Source organism: Lygodium microphyllum, chromosome 3 (genome assembly GCF_053477565.2).
Source record: "Lygodium microphyllum isolate KBCC chromosome 3, Lygodium_microphyllum_v1.1.10, whole genome shotgun sequence".
Taxonomy (NCBI): Eukaryota; Viridiplantae; Streptophyta; class Polypodiopsida; order Schizaeales; family Lygodiaceae; genus Lygodium; species Lygodium microphyllum.
In genome coordinates this window covers 122,218,029-122,227,017 of record NC_141137.1, presented here as the reverse complement: position 1 = coordinate 122,227,017, position 8,989 = coordinate 122,218,029, and the positions used below count along the sequence as shown (strand labels likewise).

At 40.7% G+C, this 8,989-nt stretch overlaps 1 pseudogene; it reads left to right on the top strand.

Moving 5' to 3' along the window:
* The first annotated feature begins 4,785 nt into the window (after window positions 1–4,785).
* LOC148038840 (uncharacterized) lies at window positions 4,786–6,138 on the top strand (annotated as a pseudogene).
* The last annotated feature ends 2,851 nt before the right edge of the window (window positions 6,139–8,989 follow it).

The window sequence follows — 8,989 nt, the reverse complement described above, 5'->3', positions numbered from 1 at the left end:
CTCATGAGAACACAGAAGGCCTACAATCTTGATATGGCTGTAACTGGCTTCTGCCATGCATTGGAATATTCTTAAAGCAACTTGACTACAATGGCAACTAAGATAAATAGCTCCAACAAGATTGGCTTGAAACACAAGCTAATATTGATAAAGTTGGAGCTTTAATTGATCAGTATATTGCTCTTATGAAGGTAGAAAAAGAAAAACGAGCAATATTTGAATCAAGTATGGATTCTCATCACCCTGAGTATTATCAACAGCATGATGAGTATTATGGTCATGATGAGTATTCTCATGGGCATTATGCACCTGATGCTTATGCTTATGGACAACATGTATATGCTAATGGTACACACTATGATTTGCATGCATCTTATGAATATGGATAGCAGCAACTTGCAAACAAACATGAGCAGTATGCAAGTACATCTGGACAGCATGTTAATGCTTATAGATATGATGTACTATGTCATAATGCAAAGTATCATTGCATCGAACCTTGGCAGCAGAATGGCTATTATGGGCAACATGCTTATGCTTATGAGCATCCACCTTTTCAACAACATAGTCATGATTATACATGTGAACCTTCCTTAATTCAACAACCTAGTTCTTATGGATGTGACAATAATGGTCATGCTTATCAGTACTCTTCTAGCTTTGATCAGCAACAAGCTCATAACTACCATGGTATCCTATATCCCAATTAGTTCATACCTCATGATTACCCAAATGTAATGATGAGTTATTTTCAAAGTGCTGATGATGAAGAAGAGAGCAATGAGCAAGCTGAACAACAAGACTGGGATAATGAGCAACATGATCAACAAGAAGATGAGAAAGAAGACCAAGAAGATGTACAAGAAGGGAATAGTGAAGAGTAAGATGTACAAGCTGGTGACATCTTAGCTGATGAATCACATGAGGCACTCACAAATGTAGATGGTTATGATAAAGGTTTTAGACTCTTGGAGAAACCTCATGATGATGTTCTTGAGCATCAGTTTACACTTAATCAAGGTTTACAACAAGCATTGAATGCATTTGATAATGAGTACCTTGATCATGGTTATGATGACTGGCATATGTCTGATGATGATATAATACATGATTTGGGCATACATGAATATGAAGATGGCATTGTGCTTCCCTATGATCCGGGAGATTATGGATGTGATTATGGACTTGATTATGGGGATACTTCATTGTATCCATTTGATCCGGATGGATTGGAGTATGTGGTTGATGGGCATTCTCTTCTCTTGGACAATCATTATGACGGAATACCTTTTGATCTAGGAGGTTAATGGATTGCTTGGGATCTCGTTTAGACAAGCATCCATCTTTTTGGTAGACTCTTTTGGTAGAAGATTAGTTATCTATGGCCATATTTTAGTGCAGGGAAGATTGCAGATAGCTCACTGTTTTACACCAGATTTTACTCTGAACTTTGAACAACCAAACCCAACCTACATGGGCTGAAAGCACTTACCAAGAGCTCCATTTTGATGTGTAGCATGCCTCAATCGGAGTCTCCTACAAAAAGTTATGACATATTTACTACAGTAGGGCCCTGTAGTAAACAGCTTGCTGTCTACTATTTGCAACTCGCATTTGCTCAATATATTTGGGTCAAAAATTCATTTTTATAATTTCCCAATAAGGCCCATGTATCCTACATACCCAATGACCCATCATGTACAATAATACCCCTTTATTCATTAGTATACCCCTATAATAATGCAACAGAGTAGTACTCTGATCTACTCCTACCCAATTATCATAAGTGGCTAAATTTTTTTTGAGGGCAAAAACCTTCGGGTGGGGATGGAATGTAAGAGAGGGGGATTTTATAATGGGGAAATACTAGCTACACTGGCTGGTATATAAGGTGTTAGGGACTTGATTTTTGAGAATTAGATAATAATACAAGTCTCCTTTCATCTTCATCTCCTTCTCCAAGCTCTCATGGCTTCTTCCTCTCTCTTTTTGTCTTTCTCTCTCATTTTCTAGTCTTTCTCTCTCCTAGTCACTCTCTTTCTCTCTCTTCCTACAGTCATTCTCTCTCTTTTCCACACACTCTCTCTCCTCTTCTTCTCTTTCTCCTGTCCTCTTCGTGACATTGGGTTTTTTGGGAATTATTTAGTAAGGATACATGGTATCTCCTAGAATACGTTCAAGATGAAAGAGTGGATCTTGTACTTTGTGTTGAAGCAACGCATCTTGGGGCCAATCCCTGAGGTGTAGGAGAGCCGTAGTGGAGCCTCAACAATCAGTCGAGAGGAGCTTCCTTATGTTTTTGTTACGAGGCACTATGCATATATGTTATGGGGTCTCCCTCTGAGGAGAATAGATGGTGAACATTGGACTATGACTCAATACAAATGCAGAATCAATTAGTGTAGAGTGAGGCTTAGATGCTCCTGGCCCGGGAGGCCATGTGGTGGGGTTATCTATTGTGTGCATGAGGTCCAACTAGTGCCATAGCTAGTGCCGGTCCATTTTAGGTCTCTTCACTTATCCAACTTAGCCCCATAGTGGACAACATAGTATTAATTGCCAGTATGGGAGCAATGGGCAACATGGATTCAACGCATAACATGGCATGTATAGATAACATGTTATGTATGGGTATCATCGTATACATGGATAGCAAGGCTAGGATGGGTAGCAAGGCCCCAACAAGCTCCCTGACAAGATCATTCTTACCAAGTACCATGGGCAATCACCATCCCATCGGACTTGGAAGAATAGACCTCTAAATTGGATTCATACTTTAATATTCACCCATGCACTAATGGTCAAAAAATTCTATTTGCCTCTCTCCATTTAGAGGGATTTGCACACACATGGTAGTCTTACATCATCTATGAGAATAATCCGTTTATTGATTATGAAGACTTTAAGATGCATTTGGTTCAAGTATTTGTATCCCTAGTGGAAAAAGAGCAGTTGGCAAGATGATGGTATTAGCTTGACCAACAAAATCTCACAGTGCAAGAGTATATAAATTAGTTCATGAACTTGACCATGTATGTTGAAAGTGTTAGTGATGATGTGAAATTGCACAAGTATATTTATGGGTTAGAGCCTAGCTTTTAATGGCTCAAAAGCCTTCCACCTTATTTGATGTAATTGAATTGGCTGAAAGATATGGAAGGAAGTACTGTAAAAATGAGAATTTTCAACAAGATTGTGGACAACCTCACATGCACTTGGGCCGGTGGGCCCCTATGGGGGTGTTTTTAGAGGCAACCCGATGGCTAGTAGCAGCCCTAAAATACCTACTTATCTACCCCTTCTTTGCTACAATAAAATCCACTTTAAGGATAATAATTATCTCTAATGGCGAGGGTAAATTTGTTGAAAATAAACCCCGAAATACATCAACCCTGAGTGGTCCAAGTGGTCAAAAATAAAATAGCCACTTTTAGGATAATAATTATCTCTAATTGTGAGGGTAAGTATGTTGAAAATAAACCCCAAACTACATCAACCCTGAGTGGTCCAAGTGGTCAAAAATTCATCTCTCTAGATGTTGTGAAGGAATGGAAAGAAAAAGACTTATGTTTTAAATGTTTTGATAAGTATACAATAGACCATGCTTCAGAATGCCTTACAAGATAGCAAAGGTCAAAGTTCATAGCATGTATATAATGAAATATTGTCACAATGATGAGGAAAAAGTACATACCTTACATGTTGTGCATAACTTTACACATATTGAAAATGAGGAGTATGTAGAAGACTTGAACCAAGGGCAATTCTATGATCCAAAGGATGGGTTTCCTTTTAACCCAAGTGGTTGCCCACCTCCTGATCTTGGTTTGATCACCCCTACTACTAAAGACCCCCTCTCTGCCCCCCGCCCCCCACTTCTGGTCCCCCTTGCTACCACTTTCCTTTGCTTTATCTCCATGGATGCATGGAATGGCTCTATGGGCCCCAAGAATCTGTACATTGAAGGAAGCATTAATGAAAAACATGTATTTATCCTAGTGGAAAGTGGTAGTACACATAGTTTTGTTAATAAATCAGTTGTTGATCAATTGAAATGCACCTCTCTACCCAAATATTAAATCCTTTTAGTAGAGTTGGGCTACCTTTTAGTAGAGTTCTGAGTGGAATCCTAACATGTGTTGATGCAAGTGAGGCAATTATTGTAGGTTCAATGTGCTCTTCGAGATATTGTGATCAACTTGCATCACGAGAGAGCTCATGATCCAAGGGTTGTGTCTCGCTCAATGGTCCAATGTTGAGCTCATCAAATTGTCATGTCTGCACTTAGTTGGATGAGTTAGATATAGAAAACAAGTTAGGGGGGTTAATCATATTGTCAAACTATCCTTCTTTGAGCTCATATTGATGAGTGTCATGTGGGCAATCAAGACCACATGTGTCATCACGGTGCCCTCAGAGGCTAAAACAAGTTGGTAATCCCTAAGGATTGGATGCCCTTCTTTATCATACAAACAAAGGGATTTGTGCATTCCTCTTCTTTGGTGGGTTCCTCTATGAAGTGGACTAGGGCATCACTAGGTGGGTGTGTGATGATCGGGGGTCGAGGTATCTATGAAGGATTAATCTCCACTCGTTGAGTTGTTGCTCAGGAGTCTAATGGAGCTAGGAGTTCCAATGGTTGTCCAAGTGGAGGTGGTCTTGGGTAGTTAATATCTCAATTGTATTGTGGGTAGGCAAAATTTGGTCAAGGGAGCCTTCGAGGGGCTCTCAAATAGGCCGTCTCATGGTAAATTTGACATCGAAATGCTATCCAATTGTTGGGTGTTAACCTCAAGTGCAACATTTGAGGTAAACAAATTTTGGCTCACAAAGTTTAGGGATCACATGCTAGATTTTCACAAATCATGGGAGCCAATAGCTTTTTTGGTAGATGATGCTAAAAGAGAGATAGATGTTTAAGGTACATTTTACATGTTTGTGTCATTTAGGAAAAAATTTAATTCATGGACTAAAAGTGTTACATTTTTTACAAATGTATTGTGTGTAGGGTTGTCATTAATTTTCCTATTTATTTGTGCCTATGGCATGTCCATCGTTATTGGTTAAAGCATCTTATTAAAAAAGTCCCAGAATGGCCAAAAAGAGCTGTGATTTTCCAAGCTCTTGGCAATATTATGAATATGAAAGGTGAATGCAAGGAAATAGAAGTGGCTATAAAGGAGGAAGCAAGGGATATGATAGATATATTTAAAAAAGAGTTTGCAGATGAGATAACATTCTTGCACTACTTCAAAACATATTGGGAGCTAAAGATTGGTAAGGACTCCTAATTATCTATTTTGAATTGCTTTGTCATATTTACATTTTTATACATCTTTTAAATAGTTGTATTATGTGTGTGTTGTAAGGTATGTGGATACATGCAACATGTACACTTCCACATTCTAGTCAAGACACCAATGGTGCTATAAAGGCATACCATGGCACCTTAAAGTACAAATTCTTAGGTAGCTCAAAGAGGTTGACTGGTACACTGGTGGATTGACTCCTTCATAAATTGACAAGTTCAGCTCTTCCATATTATTGGTGTGTGCAAACTATGAAAGAAAGTGGATTTGTGAGAAACCATAACATTGAAAAGATAGTGGCTAACTCATATGAGAGAGATTTGAAGATTCCAGTTGAGTAAGTTAGATTCGAAATGAATGGTACAAGGGCTTCATGTGCATATATAAGAAGCACGTCCAAAGACACTATTGAAAGCACAGTTTATAATATGGATTTTCAATGGGCATGTTGTACATGCAAGTGGGCAGAGTTGGGAAACATATGTAAGTATCAAATCAAGTGCTACTTCTTATAGGGGTACCAAATACTACAATGGTGGCACAATGTATGGGCTTATATAAAGGCATGGAACCAAGAGGCAAATATAATGGACTTATAAGTAACTCTCATGTGATACAGAATGAGGTTGCAAATGATCCTTACACGCCAACCACGCAAGATGTGGATAATCTCCAAGACATGGATACAACTATGATTAATATCTCCCAGGAAGACACCCACCCATTCACAACATTGCAACATCTATGCCATGATGTATTTGATTTGGTGGGGGGTGACATGAAGCTTATTTCTAAGGTGTTTTCTTCTATTAAGAAGATGTTAAGCTAACTTCGAGCTTTGAAAGCTTGTAGAGAAGATATGTGCAGTACACAAGCTTTTGTGCCCACTAATGATGGATTTGGAAATACCATACAACAAGTTAAGCCTTTCATTGAAAAACGGCTAACTAAAAGAAGAGTTTCTAGATTGGTAGAACCACCCACAACATCATCGTTCATGGGTCCATCCAAAACCAAATGGCCCTCAATGCAAGAGCAGCTTGATGCTAGAGTGAGAAAGAAGATAAAGAAGCCCATGCCTCAAAATAGGAGGAATGCTACATTGTTATATTCTTATGGTACGCTTATTAAATTGTGAAAACTTTGAGCTTTCATTCTCTATGTATTTAAGCATGTGTATTGGCCCTATCTAGTTTTAATGAATGAGATGTGTGTGTGTGTGTGTGTGTGTAAGAAAAGAGAGAAGAGAGAAGAGAGAAGGGAGATGTAGAATGTATGCAAGAGAGGGAGAGAGAGAGTTTTGAATTGTGCATGTGTGCATGTGTGTGTGAAGTAAGCTTAGAGAGAGAGAGAGAGAGAGAGAGAGTTTTGAGTGTGAGAGAATGAGTGAATGAGAGTAAGACAAAATAATATTGAGTGAGAGAGGGGGAGGAAGTTTTGAGTGTGAGAGAATTAGAGTAAGACAAAGTAATATTGAAACAAAGTAATATTTGATGCTAGCATTTTCATTGAGCCTCCGACGTGATCTCTCTCACTCTCTCTCAAAAATGTGCAAATGCCATGCTTGGGTTTTCCCTTATTTACCCCCTTTTGCCTAAGTTCCACAAGTTGCTTCCCCCCAAAGTAACAGATCATGTCAGTTGCAAAATAGACTTAGCAAGTTCTACTCCTGGCTTAACCACAAAGTTTAGTTCTCGATACTTAAAAATTCTTGTAAAATATGTCAGTGTATTGATTAAGTCACCCATAATCATATCTCGTTATGTCCTATAGGTAGTGTATAAAACTTTACAAGGTACACATCTATAGGGTTAAAAAATGTAGCACATCTAGTCTCATATTTTTGGTTGAGATAAACAATTTTTTCCATGTGAGTTTGAACAGAGTTGATATAGTGAGAATGCATTGTTAGTTGCATACATAAACATATAGTAGAGCTATATAGTTTTATGACAGTACATGGGTTTTGCAAGGCACATTAAGTGATTAGAGAATATGTCTACATCTTGAGACATATCCTTAAGCCGTCTTATTGTCTAGTGATATATAGATGACAAAACCTTAAATTTGCATTATTACTCAGCATGGTTGGAGCAAAATATAACGTTTAGTGGACAATAGAGAGGGAGAGAAATGTGGCGGATGAAAGGGAGGGAGAAGAGATGGAATATGGAGATTGTGGAATATGAGGAGGGAAATGTGGTGGATGAGAGAGAGAGAGAGAGAGAGAGAGAGAGAGAGAGAGTGGGGATGTGTATTCAATGAGCTAACGGAATACTCAGACCGAGCAGGAATGGGGCGGGGTGGGACCAGCATCACGCCATCTCGAAAAGGTAAAACGGTGGTGAACGGTGAAACGCCTGGGCCCTTCGAAAGGAGAAAATATGGTGGGCCTCCTACGTGGCAAGGAGGCCGATTCTTAACGTAAGCTGATAACGGGAGTGGCGAAGAAGATGATGGGGATGGAGTAGATAATGATGGCAGGGTAGATGATAACGAAGGTAGTCAAGATGATGGTGGGGGTGATGGAGATGGTGATGGCAGCTGTGATGATGATGTGGGTGAAGATGGTGGTGGATCGTGCAGCACTGGCGGGAGATGGTGCTAAAGAAGGTGATGGCAGCTGTGATGATGATGTGGGTGAATCTGGTGGTGGATCGTGCAGCACTGGCGGTACTATGTTGATGGCTTCGACGATGTTGATGATGATGGCGAGGAAGATGATGATCATGATGATAATGGTGGTGGGTGGGAGCGTGGAGTGCTGGTTCATTGCGATGCTGGTGATGGTTATCAGCGGGCAGGCAGAGGTGACAAGAATGCGGACTAGGGAAGCAAGCATGGGAGAGGTTCGAGAGGCGGCGGGCGTGCTGTCAACAGCGTGGTGGGATGGCCAATACGAGGGGGCTGGTTGGGTAGCATAGGAAGGCAAAAGGGGAGGTGGGACTGTGATGTGGAGGTTGGGGCACTAACGGCAAGGTGACCATGGCACTAGCCAGGCAATTGGCTATGGGGTCGGACTATGGCGGCATGATGGGGGTGGAGTGGAGGAAGCGTGGCCTATCAAGCAGAAGTTGCAGGTAGGGTGACCGTGGTGAAGAGGATGAGGGGCGGCATGATGCAGGCCACCGCCTACAGCAAGCGGCTCGAGGGTGGGCAAGTGCTGGGTGGGGCGTCATTGAGGGGTTGCAATGGCGGCGGCTATGAGCTAGAGCATGGGCCAAGCAACAGGGGGTGCAACAGACAGCGAACTGCAAGGTGAAGATAGCCATGTCGATGGGTACACGACGGTAGAGGCTGCACAAGCATAGAGGGTGGAGAGGAGGATGAAGATGATAATGATTAAGGGGGTGGCTAATTAAAGTAAGACCGCTATCCTTACTAAAAGCACACCATGCTTTTTTCCTTTAAATTTAAATAAATCAATGGGCTAAGTCCATGTTCACCCGATGTTTGCAAAAGATCCAAGCTTCCCCGTCATGCGGTTTTTTCCCCAAAGGACTGAAGGCCAACTTTTACATAGTTTTAACCATCATAAAGGTTTCTCTTGGCACACACACACACGTGCAACCATGGATTCCTCCTCCTTGTAGTGCGTTTACTTGGGCAATAAGACTCCCAACTATGTCCTTGCCCCTTCTCGTGCTACAAGGCATAAGCAACCATTGTACATGAAAAAC